The 25,835-nt window shown below is 42.3% G+C and overlaps 1 long non-coding RNA gene across 1 annotated transcript in view; it reads left to right on the top strand.

Moving 5' to 3' along the window:
• Positions 1-236: 236 nt before the first annotated feature.
• Positions 237-25,835, top strand: part of LOC121400722 — a 71,691-nt gene continuing 46,092 nt past the window's right edge. The window contains exon 1 of the long non-coding RNA XR_005965936.1: positions 237-844. This is a non-coding gene — a long non-coding RNA (uncharacterized LOC121400722). The remainder of the gene's footprint in view (positions 845-25,835) is intronic.

Raw genomic sequence — 25,835 nt, 5'->3', positions numbered from 1 at the left:
CCAGGATTCAGCCTTTTTCAGCAGGATTCAGATTTGGCTGAATGCTTCTGCCCGGTTTAACCAAATCCTAATTTGCATATGCAAATTAGGGGTGGGAAGGGAAATCGCGTGACTTTTTTCACAAAACAAGGAAGTAAAAAATGTTTTCCCCTTCCCATTCGGATTTGGTTCGGTATTCGGCCAAATCTTTCGTGAAAGATTTGGGGGTTCGGCCGAATCCAAAATAGTGGATTCGGTGCATCCCTGCAATAAATCCAATTTACAGTATATCATCCCCATTCTGATTGGCTTACAGATAACTGTAGGAAAGATGATGTCCCTATAAAACTAGAACTAGCAGGGCCCTGCCCTAGAAACAAACCTCAAGCATGGGCCAGAAGTAGCAATAAAATATATACAAATACTTACTCAAGGGTGGGGAGATGTAAGTGTGGTTTACTATTGAGGCTGTAACTATCCCCCTTTTACTGATATTGCTCATACACCAGGACCCTGCTGGGCTCTATATACTCATGGGGTCCCCTTGCAGGCTCTGGGTCTGCTGTTGCTATTGTTAATTGATCAATATATCAAGACAGAGAGATATAGGTTGGTGTTTACAGTTCAACACCAACTGCAATTACTAATGTAAACGCAAAAGTATCATCCGTTATACTGTTACTCAGCAGCCCCGGGGGGTGACTGTTACCTGTATTTTGCTTGTTCTCTGCAGATACAGAGCGAGCGTTGGCATTACTGGAGGAATATCGCAGGAAATTACGAAAACCGCAGGAACGGCAGCTCAGACTGGCCATTGAGAAGGTGATCCGTCTCTTTAAGAGTAATCTGTTCAAAGCCTTGATAGGTAAGTGCAATGAGTTCCCCTTTCATTCCAGATTCTGCTTGTGGAGACTCATAACAACCAGAAAACATGATGATTGCTATGTCAGTGGTCGCCATTTGCCTGACACCAGTGGGCCACTAGACACACTTATTGGCAAACACTCGCCCCTGTGGTTATGTTTTTATATAAATAAAAGAAGTGGGTCAGAATTCAAACACTCCGGGTGCTAATTTCATAATGTTGCACAAAAATTCTCTTCTATCAGCAGGGGGTGATAATTATATGGGTTAACGAGGGTGTGTGCATCTGCATTCACTAACATCCCTTTGATCACTATTAATTGTATTTCTCCTCTCTCGCCTACTGGTTGCTATGGAAACAAGCAAGGGGTACCAGTACCGTTGCAGAAGCCTGATGAGTGTCCCCTATACAGAGAGACTCTTGGGCCGTTCTGCAGAATTTTCACATCTCTGTATCCACAATCTCTAAAAGCTCAACCCTTTGATATAGGGTGTACTCTTCCCACTCAGCCCATAGTACTTACTACTCTCATAGTAAGCAGTGTTTTAGTATACAAATGAAGAGCACAGGAATATTATGTTCCGAAGTCTAAATCTAAACCAAAAAGTTGAAGGTGAACTTCCCCTTTATTTACTTTTCTCCACTACATTGTTTGTTGGACATGCCCAGCCTCTGCCACCTCCAAGATTGGGGGCCCTTGAGCCGGACCCTTTATCTGACTGTCTAGATGTCTGTTCAATCCTATAAAGTGTCAGCTGCTTGGTTAGGCATTGGTGCTTTACGTATTAATCAGTGGGAGGCTCAGCATAGATCGTTCTACATATTCAAGATTCTGAGGACAATTGCTTAGCCATGGCCTCTCAAGGTGGGAAACCATGAGCTGAACTCTCTTCATATTATTAGGCACAGGAATGTATGAAGTTATCCTATCACCTCTCCATGGATATAGAGGAGACGCTGGTCCATATTGGATCCGGGACTGGCCTTGTTTTTCTGCTTCTGCAAATTTCCTACTACTTAGAGGTCAATCATAATAATGTGACCTACGTAATATGTGTAAAGGGGCTGCGCTAATAAGGCACGTGCATTAGTGAGCTTTGCTAGGTTGGCAAAATTAGATGAACTAAAATTGAATATCTCACCTGCCGATGCAGCTCATCTCTGCCATTCGCTCCTGCACATGCTCTCATTTTATCTCTGGGTACAGGTGAGGAGGGTGGCACGTGCCTCAATGCTGGAATGTGTAAGTCAGCTGATCAGCTGCTAAATGCCAGGCCTGTTACATCATTTTAATAAAAACTGGAGCTTTTGCTGCCATTGAAGCAGATGTGAAAACTGCACGAGCCAGTATATTTATTTCCTCATTAGAGTGCTCATTTGGAGCTGTATATGAGGGAATACCTATGCTGCCATAGTTTTATGGGATCTCTCTGTACAGACTATGAGCAAACTTAGGGACTGTTCCTGCTGAATTGTGCTTAGTACAGGGGAATACCTATGCTGCCATAGTTTTATGGGATCTCTCTGTACAGACTATGAGCAAACTTAGGGACTGTTCCTGCTGAATTGTGCTTAGTACAGGGGAATACCTATGCTGCCATAGTTTTATGGGATCTCTCTGTACAGACTATGAGCAAACTTAGGGGACTGTTCCTGCTGAATTGTGCTTAGTACAGGGAATACCTATGCTGCCATAGTTTTATGGGATCTCTCTGTACAGACTATGAGCAAACTTAGGGACTGTTCCTGCTGAATTGTGCTTAGTACAGGGGAATACCTATGCTGCCATAGTTTTATGGGATCTCTCTGTACAGACTATGAGCAAACTTAGGGACTGTTCCTGCTGAATTGTGCTTAGTACAGGGGAATACCTATGCTGCCATAGTTTTATGGGATCTCTCTGTACAGACTATGAGCAAACTTAGGGGACTGTTCCTGCTGAATTGTGCTTAGTACAGGGAATACCTATGCTGCCATAGTTTTATGGGATCTCTCTGTACAGACTATGAGCAAACTTAGGGACTGTTCCTGCTGAATTGTGCTTAGTACAGGGGAATACCTATGCTGCCATAGTTTTATGGGATCTCTCTGTACAGACTATGAGCAAACTTAGGGGACTGTTCCTGCTGAATTGTGCTTAGTACAGGGAATACCTATGCTGCCATAGTTTTATGGGATCTCTCTGTACAGACTATGAGCACACTTAGGGGACTGTTCCTGCTGAATTGTGTTTAGTACAGGGAATACCTATGCTGCCATAGTTTTATGGGATCTCTCTGTACAGACTATGAGCAAACTTAGGGACTGTTCCTGCTGAATTGTGCTTAGTACAGGGGAATACCTATGCTGCCATAGTTTTATGGGATCTCTCTGTACAGACTATGAGCAAACTTAGGGGACTGTTCCTGCTGAATTGTGCTTAGTACAGGGAATACCTATGCTGCCATAGTTTTATGGGATCTCTCTGTACAGACTATGAGCAAACTTAGGGGACTGTTCCTGCTGAATTGTGCTTAGTACAGGGAATACCTATGCTGCCATAGTTTTATGGGATCTCTCTGTACAGACTATGATCAAACTTAGGGGACTGTTCCTGCTGAATTGTGCTTAGTACAGGGAATACCTATGCTGCCATAGTTTTATGGGATCTCTCTCTCTGTACAGACTATGAACAAACTTAGGGGCTGTTCCTGCTGAATTGTGCTTAGTACAGTAAAAAACTATGCTGCCATAGTTTTATGGGATCTCTCTGTACAGGCTATGAGCAAACTTAGGGGACTGTTCCTGCTGAATTGTGCTTAGTACAGGGAATACCTATGCTGCCATAGTTTTATGGGATCTCTCTGTACAGACTATGAACAAACTTAGGGGCTGTTCCTGCTGAATTGTGCTTAGTACAGGGAATACCTATGCTGCCATAGTTTTATGGGATCTCTCTGTACAGACTATGAGCAAACTTAGGGATTGTTCCTGCTGAATTGTGCTTAGTACAGGGAATACCCTTTTTAACTCATCTTCTTCTTTCTTATTCCACCCTTTTCCTCTTTCACACGTCTTTCTAAACTCGTCTTTCTCCTCCTTTCCATTTTCTTTCTCTCCTTTATGGCTTCATCCTCCCTCCCTTTCATCCTCACCTCCCTGCCGTGTTTGGTGCCCCACTTATTCATGACTCCTCATAACACCCCCTTCTGCTTCTGCTTCTGCTCTACATTTCACTCTCCCATCAACTTCCGCTCATCCCATTTGACTTTCTGCTGCTTCTGAGCTTTCTCTCCTCATTCTGCTTTTCATTTTCCTCAAGGCCCCAAAGCAAATCTTCCTCCCTATCAATTTCATATATATATATATACTAAAGCAGTGAATCAAATGCCAGTAGGTATACCTCCCATTTCTACTTATGTATACAGGGCTTCCTAGTTTTATACTACATTTCTTTCTCTCGCTTCAGCTTCTGATTTTCCAATCCTCCCTATTCTGCTCTTTCTCTTTTCCTCCTCTTTCCATTCCAAATTCTTTCTAGCAAATTTCTACACAAATGAAAAACAAGCTAATGAAGGTTTCCTTCTTAATAGTCCTAATTCTAGTAATACAACAAATGATGCATTTTTCACATAAGAGGAAATTTAAAAGAGACTAGAACATGTAAAGATAAACAAAGGTCCAGGACCGGATGGTATTCATCCCAGGGTACTAAACGAGCTTAGCTCTGTGATTGCCAAACCTCTTACTTCATTTTTAATTCAGGTTCATTGAGGATTTGCATGGCCGAAAGACTGGCAAATTGCTAATGTGCCACTATTCAAAAAAGGATCCCATTCTAAGCCTCAGAACTAAATGCCAGATAGTCTGATGTCTAAGTTGGGAAACTGGGCAGCAAACTGGAAAATGAGGTTCAATGTTGATAAATGCAGGTTATGCACTTTGGCAAAAATAATATAAATGCAAGTTATACACTAAATGGCAATGTGTTGGGAGTTTCCTTAAATGAGAAGGATCTTGGGGTCTTTGTAGATAACACGTTGTCTAATTCTGGGCAGTGTCAGTCTGTGGCTACTAAAGCAAATAAAGTTCTTGTATAAAAAAGGGCATTAACTCAAGAGATGAAACATAATTCTGCCTCTTTATAGGTCCCTGGTGAGGCCTCATCTGGAGTATGGGGGGCAGTTTTGGACTCCAGTCCTTAAAGGATAAGTAAGCCTTTAAAATAAGTGAATGTAAAATTCATGAGGAAGCTTTTCTATGCACTTTTGTAATTTACATTCGTTATTTATTTCTTTAATTCCAATATAGTAAAGGATACATATATTGTTAATATGAATGAATTTTGTTACAACAGCGCCACCTGCTGGTCAGTTATTGACCAGTCTGACCACCAAGTGTTCAAGGGTGATGGCCGATTCTGTTAATGCCTTTAAGAGGGGCTTGGATGACTTGCTGGACAAGCAGAATATCAATAGCTATAGTGATACTAAAATCTATAATTAGTATATATATTGGTATATACTGTATAGTTTATGTGAGTATATGGAGGGGTTGGTATGAGTGTGTGTGTTTCCTTCCAAGCTTAGCAATGCCAATCCCTGTTTTATCAAAGCCTTAACTCATCTATTTAATCTCTCGCTCTCAACTGGAATCTTTTCTTCTCAACTAAAACATGCTCTTGTCACCCCCATTCTGAAAAAACCCTCCAGTCTCAATATTCTCCGACCTATCTCTCTGCTACCTGAGTACCCAATTTATACCTGGCTAATGCTATTCCTCTCTGACAATAACCTGCTGGACCCCCTACAATCTGGTTTTAGGCAACAACACTCCACTGAGACTGCCCTAACCCAACTAACTAATGACCTTTTAGCAGCCAAAGCCAACAACCACTTCTCACTACTAATACTTCTTGATCTCTCGGCTGCATTTGACACTGTGAATCACCCTCTTCTCCTCCTCCTTCAGTGTCTCCTACAATGGATTGGCATCTTCTCCCCTACCTCTTTCTGTTGGGGTTCCTCAGTGCTCTGTCCTCGGACCCTTGTTATATTCTCTCTATACTTCCTCTCTCAGCAAACTAATCGTATGGTTGTATGGTCTCCAATACCACCTCTATGCTGATGGTACTCAGATCTCTCATCTCCTGATCAATCTAGAGCGTCGGGTCTCCTCCTGTCTGTCTGCTTTCTATATTCGGCTGTCACAATGCTCAGGGGTGCTGCGCCAATGAGGCGAGTTGATGACAGCCCCGAACAGGTTACCAGTGGTGGTAAAAAAATCCACTCATGGTACCTTGAAGATTTGAATTTCCATTTTTTAAACCAGAAATTTGATTTACTACTTTGAGAGAGCACCATTGCGCTCCCCACACTAGAATTGCTGCCCCTGCGCAGGAAAGGTAAACGGTTAAGGGGGCAGCATTGCAGGAGCCGCTTCAGAAACACCACTGACCTTAAATGAAACCTCTCTAAAACGGAAATGGCTCTCTTTCCCCCAACTAACACCCATTACATGCCAGAAGTAACTATCAATTCCACTACCCCCCGTCACCCCAGGCCCAGTGCCTTGGGGTTATCCTAGATTCTGCCCTGTCCTTCCCTCCTCATATCCAGTCACTTATTAAATCATGTCACTTTCACCTAAGGAACAAATCCATCTCTAATCTCATCTCTAGTTACTCACCCTACCGCTTACTACGCTCCTCTACTGACCTGCTCCTCAACTCTTCTCTCATTACCTCCTCACATGCTCCCATTCAAGACTTTGCAAGGGCTGCACCCCTCCTCTGGAACTCTCTCCCACGATCTGTCCAATTTTCTCCCAACCTTTCTGCTTTCAAAGGATCTCTTAAAACACACTTATTTAGAAGTCTATGCTACACCTCCCACCATTATTTCTGATCTTGCTCATTCTCACACCTTGTGTCTCAATCCCTTCCCCTTTTAGACTGTAAGCTCTTTTGCAAAGGGCCATCACTAGTGATGGGTGAGAAAATTCGCCAGGCAAAAAAATCGATTCTATAAAATTATTCGGATGCCCATTGACTTTAATGTATTTGGACAAAATAGCCGTGTGTATAAAAATTGTTACGGGCACTGAAATTGGTGCGCGTCAAAACAATGCGTTTCACTTATTTTTTGCCACTGCATGAATTTCACGGCAAATAGAAATAGGACAAATTCGCCCATCACTAGCCATCACCTTTTGTATCGTTTACTGGTTGCTATGTGTGTCATTCTGTATCTTAATTCTATAAACACATTTTGCTGCTATAAAAAAATATAAAAATACATAATAATAATAATAATGTGTAAGTATGGACACTGGGTTTCACTGGGAGGGGATGAACTTGATGGACTTTGGGCTTGTTTCAACCCAACGTATCTATGTAACTATGTTCATCATTCATATACTCAAACTTCTCCTCAGTCGCCAATAGGCATGACTCCCATTTCTTCTTATTTAGACTCCACAGCCAGGTTTCATGAAGCTGAAATGGGGTTTTCTTACCCAAAACTGGTCGGTATCGGGGTGAATTGGAGCCGTGTCTGTGCATGACCGGGTGCATCAGACGTTTTGCTACTTGTGTTTTACTCTTGTACAAGAATCATTGGAAAATCACCTGCTGCTACTGTATGAGGTTCCTATAGGCTGGAGCCTGGGATATTAGTGCTATTACATAGAGTTATATAGGAAGTAGAGTTCCCTGTTTGTGTCTGATTATGTTTAGCCTGCAGTGTATTGCTGATATATATAATAAGGCTGGAAACCATGATTTACAGGGGGTCTCTTCGACTACAGCTCCTCTGTTCCATCACAAGGGACTCATTCTATTAAAAGTGAATAATCAGCTTTGGGCGAGGGGAGGAATAAGAGGTTTAAGCAGAGGATGTTTATTGTTTTGATTCATCTCCGTAAAATGTTTTGTATGTTCCAGCTGGATTTAATGTGCCCCAAATATCATTAATCACCTTAAGCAGCATTAGGTACGAGTAATCCCCTTCGGATCTATGGCGCCCGCTCTGAACAGGAGCAAGAGCCATTCACAGCCTGACAAAGCCGGGGAATCAGTTCAGTGCGGATATGTCAGTAGAGATGGGCGGATAAATGAGATTAGACTGGAATATATGTTTGTCATTTTCTTCCTATATTGCTGGGCTTGGGTTTCATCTCTGTGAAATATTCAGCAGCTTTCATGCTTCTTTACAGGTCTGTTATTCATGCTGCACTGTTTGATTAGTCAGAACCAGCAGTGCAGCGAATAACAAGGTTTCAATAATTTGAAAATTTGTAATGAATGTACATTGTACAGGTATTGGATCTGTTATCCAGAATGCTTGGGACCTGGGGCATTCCGGATAATGGATCTTTCCATAATTAGGATTGTCATACCTTAATTCTACTAGAAAATCATACAAACGTTATATAAACCCAATAGGCTGGTTTTGCCTCCAATAAGGATTAATTATATCTTAGTTGGGATCAAGTACAAGCGACTGTTTTATTATTACAGAGAAAAAGGAAATAATTTTTTAAAATTCGGATTATTTGGATAAAATGGAGATGACCTTTTTTATAATTTGGAGCTTTCTGGATAACGGGTTTCCGTATAACGGATCCCATACCTGTAAGATATTATTTTTGGATTTACTTTCCCTTTAACCTTACAGCTAATAACATTCAGTGGAGCTTCAGGCTGGAGGGTCCAAGGCCCACCGGAGATTCTGATACAGGGACCCCAATCACCCCTCCAGCCACAACTCCCCCACCCAGTACCTGTTCTCTCGAATGGGGCAGCTGAGATTCTAGCTATCTGTATAACAGAACATTCTGTCCCAGTGGCTGCACAGATCCTATCTGATCCCTATTGTAAGCAGCAGTCCTGTCCTGCTTTATGGCAGCTGAGATTCTAGCTATCTGTATAACAGAACATTCTGTCCCAGTGGCTGCACAGATCCTATCTGATCCCCATTGTAAGCAGCAGTCCTGTCCTGCTTTATGGCAGCTGAGATTCTAGCTATCTGTATAACAGAACATTCTGTCCCAGTGGCTGCACAGATCCTATCTGATCCCCATTGTAAGCAGCAGTCCTGTCCTGCTTTATGGCAGCTGAGATTCTAGCTATCTGTATAACAGAACATTCTGTCCCAGTGGCTGCACAGATCCTATCTGATCCCCATTGTACCAGTCCTGTCCTGCTTTATGGCAGCTGAGATTCTAGCTATCTGTATAACAGAACATTCTGTCCCAGTGGCTGCACAGATCCTATCTGATCCCCATTGTAAGCAGCAGTCCTGTCCTGCTTTATGGCAGCTGAGATTCTAGCTATCTGTATAACAGAACATTCTGTCCCAGTGGCTGCACAGATCCTATCTGATCCTATCTGAAACTGCCCCTAGTGTGTGTCTGAGATTAGATTGTAAACTCCACTGGGATTGATGGTTAATCTCTGTAAAGTGCTTTAGACAGAATATGTTGGCAGTAAATAAATAAAAGGGATATACAATAAACAGAATTGGTCACTAGGTGGCACTACATTACTAAATTTGTCTGCTCAGGAGCATTTTGTTCTCTTACTTGTCATTTCTGAGTAAATTATCTGATATTAAAAAATACCAAAATACGGTATGAATGCAACTATGAATCACAGGAAAATGGCTCCATTCTTACATATTCTCAAACGTTTATGTTCCTGTGCCTCCCAAAGCCTATGTGTATTTATATAGATTTTGTAATATTTATTTCCCCATCTGTATTATTATTGTACTGTGAGACTGCACTGTGGCAGCGCTATATAAATACAGATAATGTATCTGTCATGGTCACCTTACATTATATATCAGTGTAACACCCTCTTGCCGACCCCCTTGGTGCCAAGGTTGTACCATCTTACCAACTCGGGTCCTGAGTTCCCTTTGCAAGGTGAAAGGTACTGGGAAACTCTTCTCTGGCAGTGCCTCCACCTAATGGGGTCCTGGAATACACCTGAGGATAGTCCCATTAGGAAACAAATCAATCACACACTTTATTATATAACAAACCACAACTTTATATAAGGAAAGTGTAAATTAAAGGGGAAGTAAAACACATTTACATCATATCATTTGTAACCCACTCCCCTGGGAACCTGTGGCAGTCCATCTCCTGACCCTCCATGCCAGACAAAGTCCCGCAACTCCTTTGGCAGACAAAGAGTATCAGTCCCTTTTCCCCAAAGAGCACATTTGTCCCCAGGTTGCGCTACCTGCCCCAAATACCTTTCCCACTGGACAAGATATTGGCTCCCACGTGGCAGGCACACAAACAGCCTGTTTCACAAACAGGAGATACGCTGGATCATTATTCTTTTTCTACCCTCCCTTAGGCACTCCTCACCCTTGGGATTCCTCCTGAGCTGGAACAGGCATCCACAGCCACGAAATCTTTAGAAGCTCCAGGCTCACCTAGCTGAGCACACAACAAGGCTTTAAATCCTTCAGGGTATTGCTCCCAGCACTGTCTATAGGGCGAGCACGGTAAACCCCCTTTACTCCTTACATCCAGCTCCCAACGTTGTCTATAACGTGAGCACACAGAATTCCTCTGCAAAACTACAGCTCCCAGCACCATCCATAGCGCAAGCACAAAAGATGTCCAGCAAAATGCCAAACAGGCATGGTTTAGCTTTCCAGGCTGTTGGAGTACCCTGCATCAGCCCACAGGGCTATCAAACTCCTTTTAGCCCCCTACATCTTTGCATAAGTTCTGGTCACCTTCCTACATGAAAGTGAAAGTAGGAATCCTCCGGCAGTAATGGCTGACTGAGCACATGGCATCCCCTTTTATATGGTTGCACAGCACTACCTTGTGGCTGCTTTTGGGATCAGTCATGCTACACCAATCCAATCCCTGTATACACCATGAGACTCCAAATAAAAAGGGGAATTTATGCCTCAGGGTCCCTACATTAGAAAGCTACAATATACAGGGTTGGTCCGTATACATTTTATATCACAGAGCGACAATATATAGGGTCGGACCTTATACATTATATATCACAGAGCGACAATATACAGAGTCAGACCTTATGCATTATATATAAGAGAGCTACAATATACAGGGTCGACCTTATACATTATATATAAGAGAGAGACAATATACAGGGTTGGACCTTATACATTATATATAATAGAGAGACAATATAGAGAGTCGGACATTATACATTATATATAAGAGAGACAATATACAGGGTCAGACCATATCCATTATATATCACAGAGCGACAATATACAGAGTCGGACCATATGCATTATATATAAGAGAGCTACAATATACAGGGTCGACCTAATACATCATATATAAGAGAGATACAATATACAGGGTCGACCTTATACATTATATATAAGAGAAAGACAATATACAGGGTCGGACCTTATACTTTATATATCACAGAGCGAAAATATACAGGGTCAGACCTTATACATTATTTATAAGAGAGCTACAATATACAGGGTCGGACCTTCATTATATATAATAGAGAGACAATACATAGGGTCAGACCTTATACATTATATATAATAAAGAGACAATATATAGGGTCGGACCTTAGAAATGATATATAAGAGAGACACTATACAGGTACGGACCTTATACATTATATATAAGAGCGCTACAATATACAGGGTCGGACCTTATACATTACATATAAGAGAGCTACAATATACAGGGTCGGACCTTATACATTATATATGAGAGCAACAATATACAGGGTGGGACATTATACATTATACATAATAGAGATACAATATATAGGGTCGGACCTTATGCATTATATATACGAGAGCTACAATATACAGGGTCAGACCTTATACATCATATATCACAGAGCGACAATATACAATATAATTTTTCCTTATTTACTATTTATTTAATTGTTTTATCTCCGATTAGGGCAGAGCAGCTTGTAAAGTGTAATATTAAAGTATCAGAGCATGTTTGGCTTTATTACCCACTGCCTTCTAGGTGCCCAGAGCCTCATCTGAAAGTCTAACTCTTCCCCCAAATGAGATTTCACGTTTTTACACGTTTACAATAAATGTCAGCGAGTGGTTTACGACGAGAGTGATCGCTCCTCTGTGTAATGGAATATTCTGAATTTCTGCCTCCTCGGATGGTTCCCGGCAAAGAAAAGATTGTTCACTTGTAAAGAAGCCAAAACCTTTTAACAGGAGAGAAGTGGGGTCTGGATGGGGAACATCATGTCTATTCCCAGCGCTTCAAGCACATCCGTTGGCCATTATCTTTTTAATAAATAATGGAAGAAATGCATTAATTTCCCTATTGAATATTATCTAAATGGTGAATGTAATGCCAGTGATACAGGGCAGTGAATATCTGCATTTATATATATGACTGGAAGCTGCCATGTTGGACAGCAGTAATAATCGCAACATTTGTTCATGACCACTAGGGGGTGTAGAGCCTGTCTGTACATGTGTCATACCACTGCTGAAGGTTACATATATAGAAACATTGGGGTACCAGTCACCCTGCTATATTTCCAAGGGTACCCAGGGTACAAATAAGCACTCACCCCAAATCTCCCCCTAACTGACCTTCAGACTGGGCCCCCTTAGCTCATAACAAGGTTACTGATATATAGAAACATTGGGGTGTCATCTTGCTATAGTTCCAGGGGTACCCAGGGTACAAATAAACACTCACCCCAAATCTCCCCCTAACTGGCCTTCAGACTGGGCCCCTTAGCTCATAACAAGGTTACAGATATATAGAAACATTGGGGTGTCACCCTGCTATAGTTCCAGGGGTACCCAGGGTACAAATAAGCACTCACCCCAAATCTCCCCCTAACTGACCTTCAGACTGGGCCCCTTAGCTCATAACAAGCTACAGATATATAGAAACATTGGGGTGTCACCCTGCTATAGTTCCAGGGGTACCCAGGGCACAAATAAGCACTCACCCCAAATCTCCCCCTAACTGACCTTCAGACTGTGCCCCCCTTAGCTCATAACAAGGTTACAGATATATAGAAACATTGGGGTGTCACCCTGCTATAGTTCCAGGGGTACCCAGGGTACAAATAAGCACTCACCCCAAATCTCCCCCTAACTGACCTTCAGACTGGGCCCCTTAGCTCATAACAAGCTACAGATATATAGAAACATTGGGGTGTCACCCTGCTATAGTTCCAGGGGTACCCAGGGCACAAATAAGCACTCACCCCAAATCTCCCCCTAACTGACCTTCAGACTGTGCCCCCCTTAGCTCATAACAAGGTTACAGATATATAGAAACATTGGGGTGTCACCCTGCTATAGTTCCAGGGGTACCCAGGGTACAAATAAACACTCACCCCAAATCTCCCTCTAACTGACCTTCAGACTGGGCCCCCTTAGCTCATAACAAGGTTACAGATATATAGAAACATTGGGGTGTCACCCTTCTATAGTTCCAGGGGTACCCAGGGTACAAATAAACACTTACTCAAAGTCACCCCTTTACTTGGGCCCCCTTAGCTCAAATAGTGCTTATGAATGAAAGTAGAGATAAAATCGAGGTTCATTTGCAATGAGTCTGATGAAGCCAATGATTAATTATTAATATCACATTATCATTTCCATGTGCCAAACGAGACTAAAGAGCCCAGTCCAGTCTCAGTTCTGATAGAATTTGGTCGATTGCGATTGACTTTTTATGCAGAAGTTTTTTTTATTTATATTGTCCAAATCAAAGGCTTTAGCTCCTTTAATGGAGAGTCCTGCCATTCCCCAGCTCCGAGGCAAAATGAACAGTTTAGTGGTAAATCAATGAGTGTTATAGAAAAACAAATTTTATTTCTATCCAATATTTGAGGAGATGATCCATTAACGAAAAATATACTGTATTTATAAGTAGAGCTGATAATACATTAGTAAACTCTGTGGCAGTTATTATTCTGCGCAGGGAGGAACATTTATCTTTATATTTGTCTTTCCTTTTATCAGTGGGAGGAGCCATATTTGCTCAGGTGCAGTTACATCATCTACAGACCCAGTGCTTGCTAGGAATAATGGTGAACTGGTTCTTTGTCATTATTAAACAATAGCCTTTAAATTATATATACTGTATGTCTTAGTCATAGGTATCCTACTATACCTTATATACCTGCTATCCAGGGCCGCCATCAGGGGGGGACAGGGGGGACAAGCGTACCGGGCCCGGGCATGAAGGGGGGCCCGGCAGCGCTGCATTTTTTTGAAGATCCGGGCCCCCCTTACGAGCGCCCGAGCCGTACGTCTTGCCTCTTCAGTGCCGAATGCGGAAGTGCCGAAAAGCCGAAGCCGATGCGACGAAAAGACCCGAAGTCACGGAAAAAGCCGAAGTCCCGAAGTCACGAAGCGCCGAAAAGACCCGAAGTCACGAAAACAGCCGAAGCCGAAGTCCTGAAGCGGTGAAAAGACCCGAAGTCACGAAAGGAGGCGAAGTTGAAGTACTGAAGCCATGAGTTCAATTCTACTGAACACCAGTTTGTGTTTTTTTTTTTTAATCCCCTGGCCACCAATGTATTATTTTAATATTCTATAGGCCCCTGCCACCAATCTTTTTTTTAAAACTTTTGTTTTTGGGGCCCCAATTTTTTTTTTAACTCGTAAGGGGCCCCTTGCCACCATTGTTTTTTTTTGGGGTTTTTTTTTAAAAAAAAAATTAATTTTCTTTTTGGTGGCCCCAAATTTTTTTAACTTGTAAGGGGGCCCCTGCCACCAGTTTTTTTTTTTTTTCAAAAAAAATTTTTTTTTTAAATTTTTTTGGGGCCCCAATTTGTTTTTAACTTGTAAGGGGGCCCCTGCCACCATTTTTTTTTTTTTCAAAAAAATTTTTTTTTCTCCAAATTTTTTTTTTGGGGCCCCAATTTGTTTTTAACTTATAAGGGGGCCCCTGCCGCCAATGTTTTTTTTTTCAAAAAAAATTAATTTTTTTTCAAATTTTTTTTTGGGGCCCCAATTTGTTTTTAACTTATAAGGGGGCCCCTGCCGCCAATGTTTTTTTTTTTTTTTTCAAAAAAAATTAATTTTTTTTCAAATTTTTTTTGGGGCCCCAATTTGTTTTTAACTTAGAAGGGGGCCCCTGCCACCAATGTTTGTTTATTTTTTAGTTTTTTTTACATTTTTTTTGTTGGGGCCCCAAGTTTTTTTTAACAGGGGGCCCCTGCCACCAATGTTTTTAAAAAAAAAAAATTTAAATTTTTTTTTTTTTGGGGCCCCAATTTTTTTTATAAGGGGGCCCTGACCATCAATAGCTTTTTACAACTTGTGTGGGGGGGGGTTACTTTTTTAGCGCTAATGTCTGTGTGGTCTTTTAACTGCGATGTGGGCGGGATATGGGGCGGAGCTTGGTCGTCAGTGTGGGCGGGGCCCAGGGGGCCCCAAAAATTTTGTTGTACGGGGCCCCGTGATTTCTAATGGCGGCCCTGCTGCTATCCCACAGTCACACTCCCTTCCCACAGACTATTATCCCACTGTTACTATAGACACCATCTCTCCCTACTATACCTGCTATCCCACAGTCACACTCCCTTCCCAGAGACTATTATCCACTGTTACTATAGGCACCATCTCTCCCTACTATACCTGCTATCCCACAGTCACACTCCCTTCCCACAGACTATTATCCCACTGTTACTATAGACACCATCTCTCCCTACTATACCTGCTATCCCACAGTCACACTCCCTTCCCAGAGACTATTATCCACTGTTACTATAGGCACCATCTCTCCCTACTATACCTGCTATCCCACAGTCACACTCCCTTCCCAGAGACTATTATCCACTGTTACAATAGGCTCCATCTCTCCCTACTATACCTGCTATCCCACAGTCACACTCCCTTCCCACAGACTATTATCCCACTGTTACTATAGACACCATCTCTCCCTACTATACCTGCTATCTCACAGTCACACTCCCTACCCAGAGACTATTATCTCACTGTTACTATAGACACCATCTCTCCCTACTATACCTGCTATCTCACAGTCACAGCCCCTTCCCAGAGACTATTATCCACTGTTACTATAGACACCATCTCTCCCTACTATACCTGCTATCCCACAGTCACACTCCCTTCCCAGAGACTATTATCCACTGTTACTATAGACACCATCTCTCCCTACTATACCTGCTATCCCACAGTCACACTCCCTTTCCCAGAGACTATTATCCACTGTTACTAAAGACACCATCTCTCCCTACTATACCTGCTATCCCACAGTCACACTCCCTTCCCAGAGACTATTATCCACTGTTACTAAAGACACCATCTCTCCCTACTATACCTGCTATCCCACAGTCACACTCCCTTCCCAGAGACTATTATCCACTGTTACTATAGAGACCATCTCTCCCTACTATACCTGCTATCCCACAGTCACACTCCCTTCCCAGAGACTATTATCCACTGTTACTATAGACACCATCTCTCCCTACTATACCTGCTATCCCACAGTCACACTCCCTTCCCAGAGACTATTATCCACTGTTACTATAGGCACCATCTCTCCCTACTATACCTGCTATCCCACAGCCACACTCCCTTTCCCAGAGACTATTATCCACTGTTACTATAGGCACCATCTCTCCCTACTATACCTGCTATCCCACAGTCACACTCCCTTTCCCAGAGACTATTATCCACTGTTACTATAGGCACCATCTCTCCCTACTATACCTGCTATCCCACAACCACACTCCCTTCCCAGAGACTATTATACCACTGTTATTCTGTTCCAAGCTTGCCTGTACTGTGTAGTTACATAGTTACATAGTTAAATCTGGTTGAAAAAAGACAAAGTCCATCAAGTCCAACCCCTCCAAATGAAAACCCAGCCCCATACACACACCCCTCCCTACTGTCACATAAATGATAAATACCCATACCTATACTAACTATAGAGTTTAGTATCACAATAGTCTTTGATATTATGTCTGTCCAAGAAATCATCCAAGTCCCTCTTATAGTCATTAAAGGAAAACTATATCCCCAAAATGAATACTTGAGCAACAGATAGTTTATATCAAATTAAGTGGCATATTAAAGAATCTTGTCATACAGATATACTGTATATATTAAGTAAATATTGTCCTTTTACATCTTATCCCTTGACCCACTATTTCGTGGTGGTCTGTGTGCTGCCTCAGAGATCACCTGACCAGAAATACTGCAGCTCTAACTGTAACAGGAAGAGATCACCTGACCAGAAATACTGCAGCTCTAACTGTAACAGGAAGAAGTGTGGAAGCAAAAGACAGAACTCTGTCTGTTAATTGGCTCATGTGACCTAACAAGTATGGTTTGTTTGGTATGTTTGTGTGCACCGTGAATCACAGGACCTCAGGGGGCTTTCCTTATTTTTTAAAATGGCAATTTTCTATTTATGATTACCCAATGGCACATACTAATGGTTTATTTACATGAAGCAGGGTTTTACATATGAGCAGTTTAGTATAGAGACCTACATTGTTTGAGGGGTATAGTTTTCCTTTAACAGAATCAGCATTCAGTGCATTCCCCAACCTCACTGTGAGGAACTAAGTTGCTTCATATGAATGTTCTACTTTACATATACTATTCTGTGCTGCCTGTGCATTGTAGAGAGCAATGTGTAATACAAAGCATAAATCCAGAGTTTTAGGGCTGAATGTGATTGTGAGCTACAGACTGTGTGAGCTTTTTCCTTCACTGGTGCCAATGCCACTGACTGTCGGTTCTGTTACAGAGAATGTGGCAGCCAGTTATTGAGCTATTACACTGCTCGGTGCAGGTGGGAACATTCTGTCATTCTAGGTCACACCAAGGACCATATTTATAAAATGATGCTTGAACTTGTCTGGCAGAGAAAGATGCACTTAATGTATGTGCCCCTTCCTGTGATGATGCAGCATTTGACCCCTGGCGAATGATTTCAGTGTCTGACAGATGGTGAAAGAAAACAAACTGTCAGGCCTTTTGGCTAAATCATGATGAAAGCAGCGCGGGACACAAATAGATATGTCACTGTGCAATTACTGAGCGGCATGAAGCTGCCAAGCGGCTTTTATAGACTATTCACCTTCCCTTTAAAGGGATACTGTCATACTGTCCAAAACACATCAGTTAATAGTGCTGCTCCAGCAGAATTCTGCACTGAAATCCATTTCTCAAAAGAGCAAACAGATTTTTTTATATTCAATTTTGAAATCTGACATGGGGCTAGACATATTTTCAGTTTCCCAGCTGCCCCCAGTCATGTGACTTTTTGCAGGCGGTTATTTCTCCTACTTAATGTAACTGAATCAGTCTCAGTGGAACTTTGCTATCTAGTATAGGTCAATCTAAAAACAACTGGACTTGCTGAGTAATCAATGAAGACGTTTCACTACTCATCCGAGCAGCTTCTTCAGTTCAACTGACTGGTGTGGGAAGTTCTCGGCTATAAACTCTTCCACTAATCCATTTACAATGGCACATTGTAACTCTTCAAAGAGGTGACATCTGAAGCGAAACACAGTCATCCCATATGTAGCTGGAGTGTCAGAGAAACTCAGGAGGATTTTCAACAAACACCATGTCCCTGTGTTTTTTCAAACCTATCAACACACTGAGACAAAAACTGGTACACCCAAAGGATCCAACCCCCGAAAAACAAAGCAATGTGGTATACGGAGTCCAGTGTAGCGAGGAGAGCACAGATCTATACATTGGGGAGACAAAACAACTGCTCTCCAAGCGAATGGCTCAGCACAGGAGGGAGAACTCTACAGGGCAAAACTCTGTCTTTCTACACCTAAAAGACAAGGGACACTCCTTTGAAGACAGCAAGGTCCAAATCTTGGATAAAGAAGACGCTGGTTTGAACGAGGCGTGAAAGAGGCGATTCATGTCAAGGTGGAGAAACCATCCCTGAACAGAGGCGGGGGCCTTCGACACCACCTGTCTGATACATACAATGCTGTTCTAACATCTGTACCCCGGCGGATTCAGAACACTTCACACATCCATTCATGCAACTCTCACAACTAACACCTGTATCTAGGAGTTGCATGACACATTGGATAATCCTATCACAACTACACAGAATCAACACCTCTGTGAATTTCTTCAGATGTCACCTCTTTGAAGAGTTACAATGGGCCATTGTGATTGGATTAGTGGAAGAGTTTATATGCGGAGAACGTCCCACACCAGTCAGTTGTACTGAAGAAGCTGCTCGGATGAGTAGTGAAACGTCTTCATTGATTACTCAGCAAATCCAGTTGTTTTTAGATTGACCTATACTAGATATACCATGACCTGGATGAATGAAAATCTTCATAGTCATTTTGCTTTTACTATTGAGTGTTGTTCTTAGATCTACCAGGCAGCTGTTATCTTGTGTTAGGGAGCTGCTATCTGGTTACCTTCCCATTGTTCTGTTGTTAGGCTGCTGGGGGGGTGTGATATCACTCCAACTTGCAGTACAGCAGTAAAGAGTGACTGAAGTTTATCAGAGCACAAGTCACATGACAGTAGTAGTCAAGGAAGTTGTCAGGAGAAAGAAAGAGGCTGATGTTCTTCTGCTTAGGAAAGATGTGAGAAAGGTTTCTAATTTTATTCCTAAGCAGAAGAACATCAGCCTCTTTCTTTCTCCTGACAACTTCCTTGACTACTTGCTGGTCAGACTGGTGGGAAACTGACCAGCAGGTGGCGCTGTTGGAACACAATTCATTCATATTAACAGTACATGTATCCCTTAATATCTTGCAATTAAAGAAAAATAAACAATGAATGTAAATTACATAAGTGCTTAGAATAGCACCCTTGCTTACTTATCCTTTAATTCCTTGAGTCATACAGGTGCCACACTGACATAACCTTGCCCTCCCCCCCTGAAACGTTTAAAAATAATTTCCAACCCATAGCAGTCGTCCTACCCCCTTCTCTTCTCTGGATGTGACTCTTGGAATGATTTAGCAGAAGTCAGTTTCCCTGTTAATCAGCTGGATTCTGCTACATTGTTTCAGGAGTCTGAAGCAGCAAGGCGAGACAGACATTGCTTTCAATAGCAATTACATTAATTACATTAACACTTACCTTTAAAAACAGGGACACATTTTTTTAAATTTTGTATATTGAAAAAAAAAAAAAAATAAAGCTGCTTAAAATAACATTTTCTTATTCTGCATCTTTCTATTCATTTCCATGAATGAGTGCAGCCATGATGATTGCTCTGATGAGGGAACAGTGACCCCCAGTGGCCACATTGTAATAAATGCTTTTTAATGGCTGAGCCACTTTTCTGAGCTTTTGAATGAAGCGTCTGTCATACCGGCAAGTGGCCGCCCAGTAATAAAAGCCTGTCGTTTTTTTGAAGTAATTGGACAGCACGCAAAAGGGCTCATGTATAGTGATGAGTGAATTGTTTCGGCAGGTATAGATTTGTGGCGAAATTCTGCACTTTGCCATTTGCTTTTTTCCCCCGAAACTGCGGCAAAGATCTGCTGCGGCAAAAAAAGTTGCCAAGACAAAATTGTCGCCCAGACAAAAAGTCATCATTAGAGAAAAAACACCCATTGGCTTTAATGCGTTTGGACAAAAAAGTGGCAGAGATAAAGTCTCCGAGACAAAAAAAAAAGTCGCACAAGAAATACGCCCATTGACTTTAATGCATTTGGAGTGCGAAAATATTGTGTAAAAAAATGTTGACGCCTATTGACTTTTTTGATTTTTGCTGTTTTGCTAATTTTTTGGCAAAGCAGGAAAACTCACTTTATGGGGGGCTCAGGCCCAGTAAGGACCCAATTAATGAGCAATTGTAATATATCTTGGTAGAATAGATCAACATACCAATGTTTTTGGGCTTCAAAATGTAATTTGCTGTGGGGCCCAGTAACATCGAGTTATGCCATTGTCTACACATCGAAGCATTTCAACTTGCTCCAAATGATGATAGAATTCGGGACGATTTAATGTTGGTAAAAATAACAAAAAAAGTGATTATGTACAAATTTTGCTGTTTGCCCATACTAAACCCATATGGGGCAAATTCACTAGGCGCCGAAGCGCTGAACGCTAGCGTTACTTCGCTAGCGTTTGTCATTTTCGCTACTGCGCAAATTCACTAACGAACGCTGGCGTAGTTTTGCTAGTGTTACTTCGCACCCTTACGCCTGGCGAAGTTTCGCTAGCGACGTAACTACGCAAATTCACTAACGCGCGCAGTGTACTGAACGCTACCTTTTACGCTAGACTTCCTTCGCCACCTCAGACCTGGCGAAGCGCAATAGAGTAGATAGGGATTGTTTCAAAAAAAGTCAAAATTTTTTCTAAGTCCCAAAAAACGCTGGCGTGTTTTCTACATTATAGGTGATAGGCTGAAAAAGATCGAAATTTTTTTTGGGGCTCCCCTCCTTCCCCCCTACATTTCCTGACTCATGGCAACTTACCTAGACAGTGGGCACATGTGTAGGGCAAAATAAGAATTTTATTTGATGATTTGAAGGTTTTCTAGGCATTTGTAGTGCTGATACGTATTCCTCCACTGAAATTTGAATTTGGCGCCCTATGCAAATTAGCCTTCGCTAGTGCAACTTCACTTTACTAAGCAAATCAACGCTAGCGCAACTTCGCAACCTTACGCTACCCCTGTGCGCAACTTCGGATTTTAGTGAATTTGCGAAGCGCTGGCGAAACTACACCTGGCGAAGTGTGGCGAGGTGCGCGAAGCGCAGCGAAGTTGCGCCTGGCGAAACTACAATTGTTAGTGAATTTGCCCCATAGGATCACAATATTGTGCATTTTAGGACCCTTCCCCTGAGAGCCTCTAACACCCGGTTTCATGCAGTGTAACTGAAATCCCCCAATAGTGACTCTCCTTTCCTCTCTCAGAACAGGGCAGAGAGCAGTCACTCTTGAGACACATCTTTTAACAAGTGATGGCCAAATGTGACCTGTTTTGCTTCACCAAAAAATCTTGAAATGGCGAAAATTCGGCGAGATGCATTGAAGTCTATGGGCGACAATTTTAAAATTTTGGCGTGCGACAAATTTTTTCACCCATTAGAGTTTCGCCGCAGGTGAGACTAATCATCCCTCACAGCTGATCAGACCCAGAGGATTCTGGGAGGCATATACTTTCCTTCTATGATTTTTCCAGCCATGCTTCAACTGCTATAGGTAAGTACTGGGCTCCCTGGCACCTTGAGTCTGTGGGTGCACACGAACTTTTGCAAGTTAAGGGGTGTCCAAGTAGATGCCCATGTGCCCACACACCCTGTGCCTTTCATGGGAAAGATCTTCTATTCTGGAGTGAAGTGAAAACCCAGGGGGCAGGGTGCAAAGTACTTGGGGGCAAATTTACTGAAGGGCAAAGTGACTAACACTGGCGAAAGCGTGACGTCATTTCGGTACTTCGATGATGTAATACTGGGCACAGGCGTAATTTCGTTAGCGAAAGAGACTGACACTGGTGCTCATTCGCACTCAATCGCCAGGTGAATTTGCGCTTTGGCGAATGGATGTAACTACGCAATTTTACTGAACGTTTCCTCTTGCGCCAGACTTGCCTTCGCCACCTCAGACCAGGCGAAGTGTAATAGAGTAGATAGGACTTCCTCAAAATTTATTGAAAAAGTCCCAAAAAACGCTGGCGACTTTTCCTTTTTTCAGGGTGATAGGCTGCAAAAGAGAGTCAAATTTTTCTGGGGTACCCTCCTTCCCCCCAACATTTCCTAACATATGGCACATAAACTAAACACTGGGCTCATGTGTAGGGCAATATAACAACTCTATTTTATTTTATTAAGGTTCCCTGGGCTTGTGTAATGTAATGTATTTGCTGCAACATATACGTCCATTGTACTTTAACTTCCCGTCGTATGCAAATTAGCCAACGATATCGCAACTTCGCTTTGCTCGCTGAATTAACGCTAGCGCAACTTCGACAGCGTTCGGCGCCAGGGACGCAACTTCGCATGTTAGTGAATTAGCGTTGTCTGAGCGAATTTTCGCCTGGCGTTGCCTGGAAATTTGCCTCTTGGTCCTTTCCTCCTGTTTTTTTGGACTTTGCCCCCTGCTTTATAAAAAGCCCCAGGAGTCTATGAGGCACCCGCTGCCCCAATCACAGACAGAACGTTCCTCTATCGACCTCCTTTGGAAGATCAAGGAAATATCAATTATTCATGGAGCCTCTTCCATCTCCTGGATCCCTGGAACCCCACTCCGAGAGTTATCTCTCCCATTTACATGACTATCATTATCCTGTCATTATGACTTATTGCTTCTCTCTCCATAACATGAATCCCTCAGCCTCCCCTCTTTGACCTTTTCTTACTGTAACGCTACAGCCTTTAATGGGGAATATTATTTAATATTAAACTTAGATTTTTCTGCTCAGTGGCTCCTCTTGTTAATGCTGCTAATGGAAATTCAATGGGCAAGCTTTAATGCTGTCGCTGCTGATGAACTGCAGCTCCCAGAATCCCTCTTTATAGCTAAGGTCCCTGCTGGGAGTTGTAGTTCTGCAGTATCAGGAGTGCTACCGTTTACATTTACCCTGTAATTCCATTATTGTGTAATGATTTTCCTGGTGAAATAAAATGACAGTTGGAAAGTTGCCCCCCTACGGTTGCCTTGGGTGCAAAGCAGTGGTGCACCTGGAGGATTATGGGCCATGGAGCAACATTTACACTGGGGACTAAGCAATAATCTGGATCCCCCATGCCAGAGCTACAGGACTCCCGATAGGCCCCAGTCGTACCCCCTTGGAGTTTGTGTCAATAAACATTTAAGCAGCCGTGGTCCATTTTTAAAGGGGAAGTTCAATCTTAGCATGCCATAGATTGCCTTTTTTATGATTCTGTCTCATCTTAACTTGCAGTTCAAAATACAAAAATCTGGGTGTTGGGGTCAGTGACCCTTCATTCTAGAGAGGCCCTCTCCTATTCATCCCCCTAGAGACCCTAGGGGGAAATGTAATTAAATTCGCAAGCGTTACTTAAAATGCCAGCTAGGGGGCACTACATGTTAAGATGCCCAATTCCCAGTCTCTCCCAAATTTCTACAGAAGGTTCCTGGATTGGTCCTTTAGCCACAGGTATTCTGCATATAAATTGTGATCCTCTTCTAAAGGAGCCAAGAAAGAGTTACATTCTGTAAAATAAATGTAGATTTACATATTCTATGTGTAAATACCCAGAGCTGCATATATTTCATACTGGAACAATGTCAGGTCCGGCTGATTAACATTTATTAGATCTCTAAGTCCCGGAGACCAATCTCTTAGGGGCCGGCGTCTCGCTGCTTCTAATGCAAACATGGCGGCTTCCAGCACTTACTGCTAATTCCTTTTCACTCTGCACTGGGGATTCTTCCTTCCCCTTAATTGAAAATAGGACTCCAGGGAATATCAGGGCCACAGTTCATGTAAATGAGGAATAAATTTCACTTTCCCTACAATTCTATCCTTTCTATAATAATTATTTTACATTGGTTCAGATTCTGCACCTTCCTGTCATTCTTCCTACACCGACTGTCAGTTGCAGTGTAAGCAGTTTATAGGTGCTGCTCATCATAACTAGTTGTGTGAACTGTTATTGATTTACTTGTACCATGTGGCGCCTTTACATGGAATCATGGGTAAATGGCCCCTTTTTTTACTGTACATGGGAGCAAATATTTAAAATGTGGTTACCTATGGAAACAGCTGTGTATTAATGCTTCCTAGAGAAGAGAAACTATTCATCCGTGAGTGTAAATTCAAATATCAAGTCTATCTGATCCCCATTGTAAGCAGCAGTCCTGTCCTGCTTTATGGCAGCTGAGATTCTAGCTATCTGTATAACAGAACATTCTGTCCCAGTGGCTGCACAGATCCTATCTGACCCCCATTGTAAGCAGCAGTCCTGTCCTGCTTTATGGCAGCTGAGATTCTAGCTATCTGTATAACAGAGCATTCTGTCCCAGTGGCTGCACAGATCCTATCTGATCCCCATTGTAAGCAGCAGTCCTGTCCTGCTTTATGGCAGCTGAGATTCTAGCTATCTGTATAACAGAACATTCTGTCCCAGTGGCTGCACAGATCCTATCTGATCCCCATTGTAAGCAGCAGTCCTGTCCTGCTTTATGGCAGCTGAGATTCTAGCTATCTGTATAACAGAACATTCTGTCCCAGTGGCTGCACAGATCCTATCTGATCCCCATTGTAAGCAACAGTCCTGCTTTATGGCAGCTGAGATTCTAGCTATCTGTATAACAGAACATTCTGTCCCAGTGGCTGCACAGATTGTATCTGATCCCCATTGTAAGCAGCAGTCCTGTCCTGCTTTATGGCAGCTGAGATTCTAGCTATCTGTATAACAGAACATTCTGTCCCAGTGGCTGCACAGATTGTATCTGATCCCCATTGGAAGCAGCAGTCCTGCCCTGCTTTATGGCAGCTAAGACCCTAGCTATTTTAATAACAGAGCCCATTAATAGTGATTTGCGGATTTTTTCCCCAGCCATGGATTCGCAAAACTGTGCCAAAAATTCACTGCAACAAAAAAAAAAAAGCCTGTTGACTTTAATGAATTTGGACAAAATGTCGCCTTAAGAAAAAACGTCCATTGACTTCAATGCATTTGGAGCATAAAAAATTGTTGTGGGTGTCAAATTTTTTTTTTACGCCCATTGACTTCAATACTTTGGCAATTTTTTTTTTTGCAGTTTCGCAAATTTTTTTCACGAATTTTTCAGACAAATTTGCTCATAACTACCCATTAACTTTCACTACTGGGGACACCCATGGGAATCATTACTGCCTCACTTTGTATTTTATTGCTAATAAAGCAATATAGTCTGAGGATTACCCATCATTACACAATACATAGGTACAGGTATATATATTTATTTACTTTCTTGCTGATAATATTCAGCGTGTCAGGCAAGTGAATGCTTTGGAGTGTTTGGTTATACAACTCGAGCACAATTTGTATGGGTTTTAAATCCGTGGCTTTGCATCAAACAACCTGAGA

This window comes from Xenopus laevis, chromosome 2S, assembly GCF_017654675.1.
Source record: "Xenopus laevis strain J_2021 chromosome 2S, Xenopus_laevis_v10.1, whole genome shotgun sequence".
Taxonomy (NCBI): Eukaryota; Metazoa; Chordata; class Amphibia; order Anura; family Pipidae; genus Xenopus; species Xenopus laevis.
The sequence above is the reverse complement of the archived record's forward strand: the minus strand, read 5'-3'. Positions and strand labels throughout refer to the sequence as shown.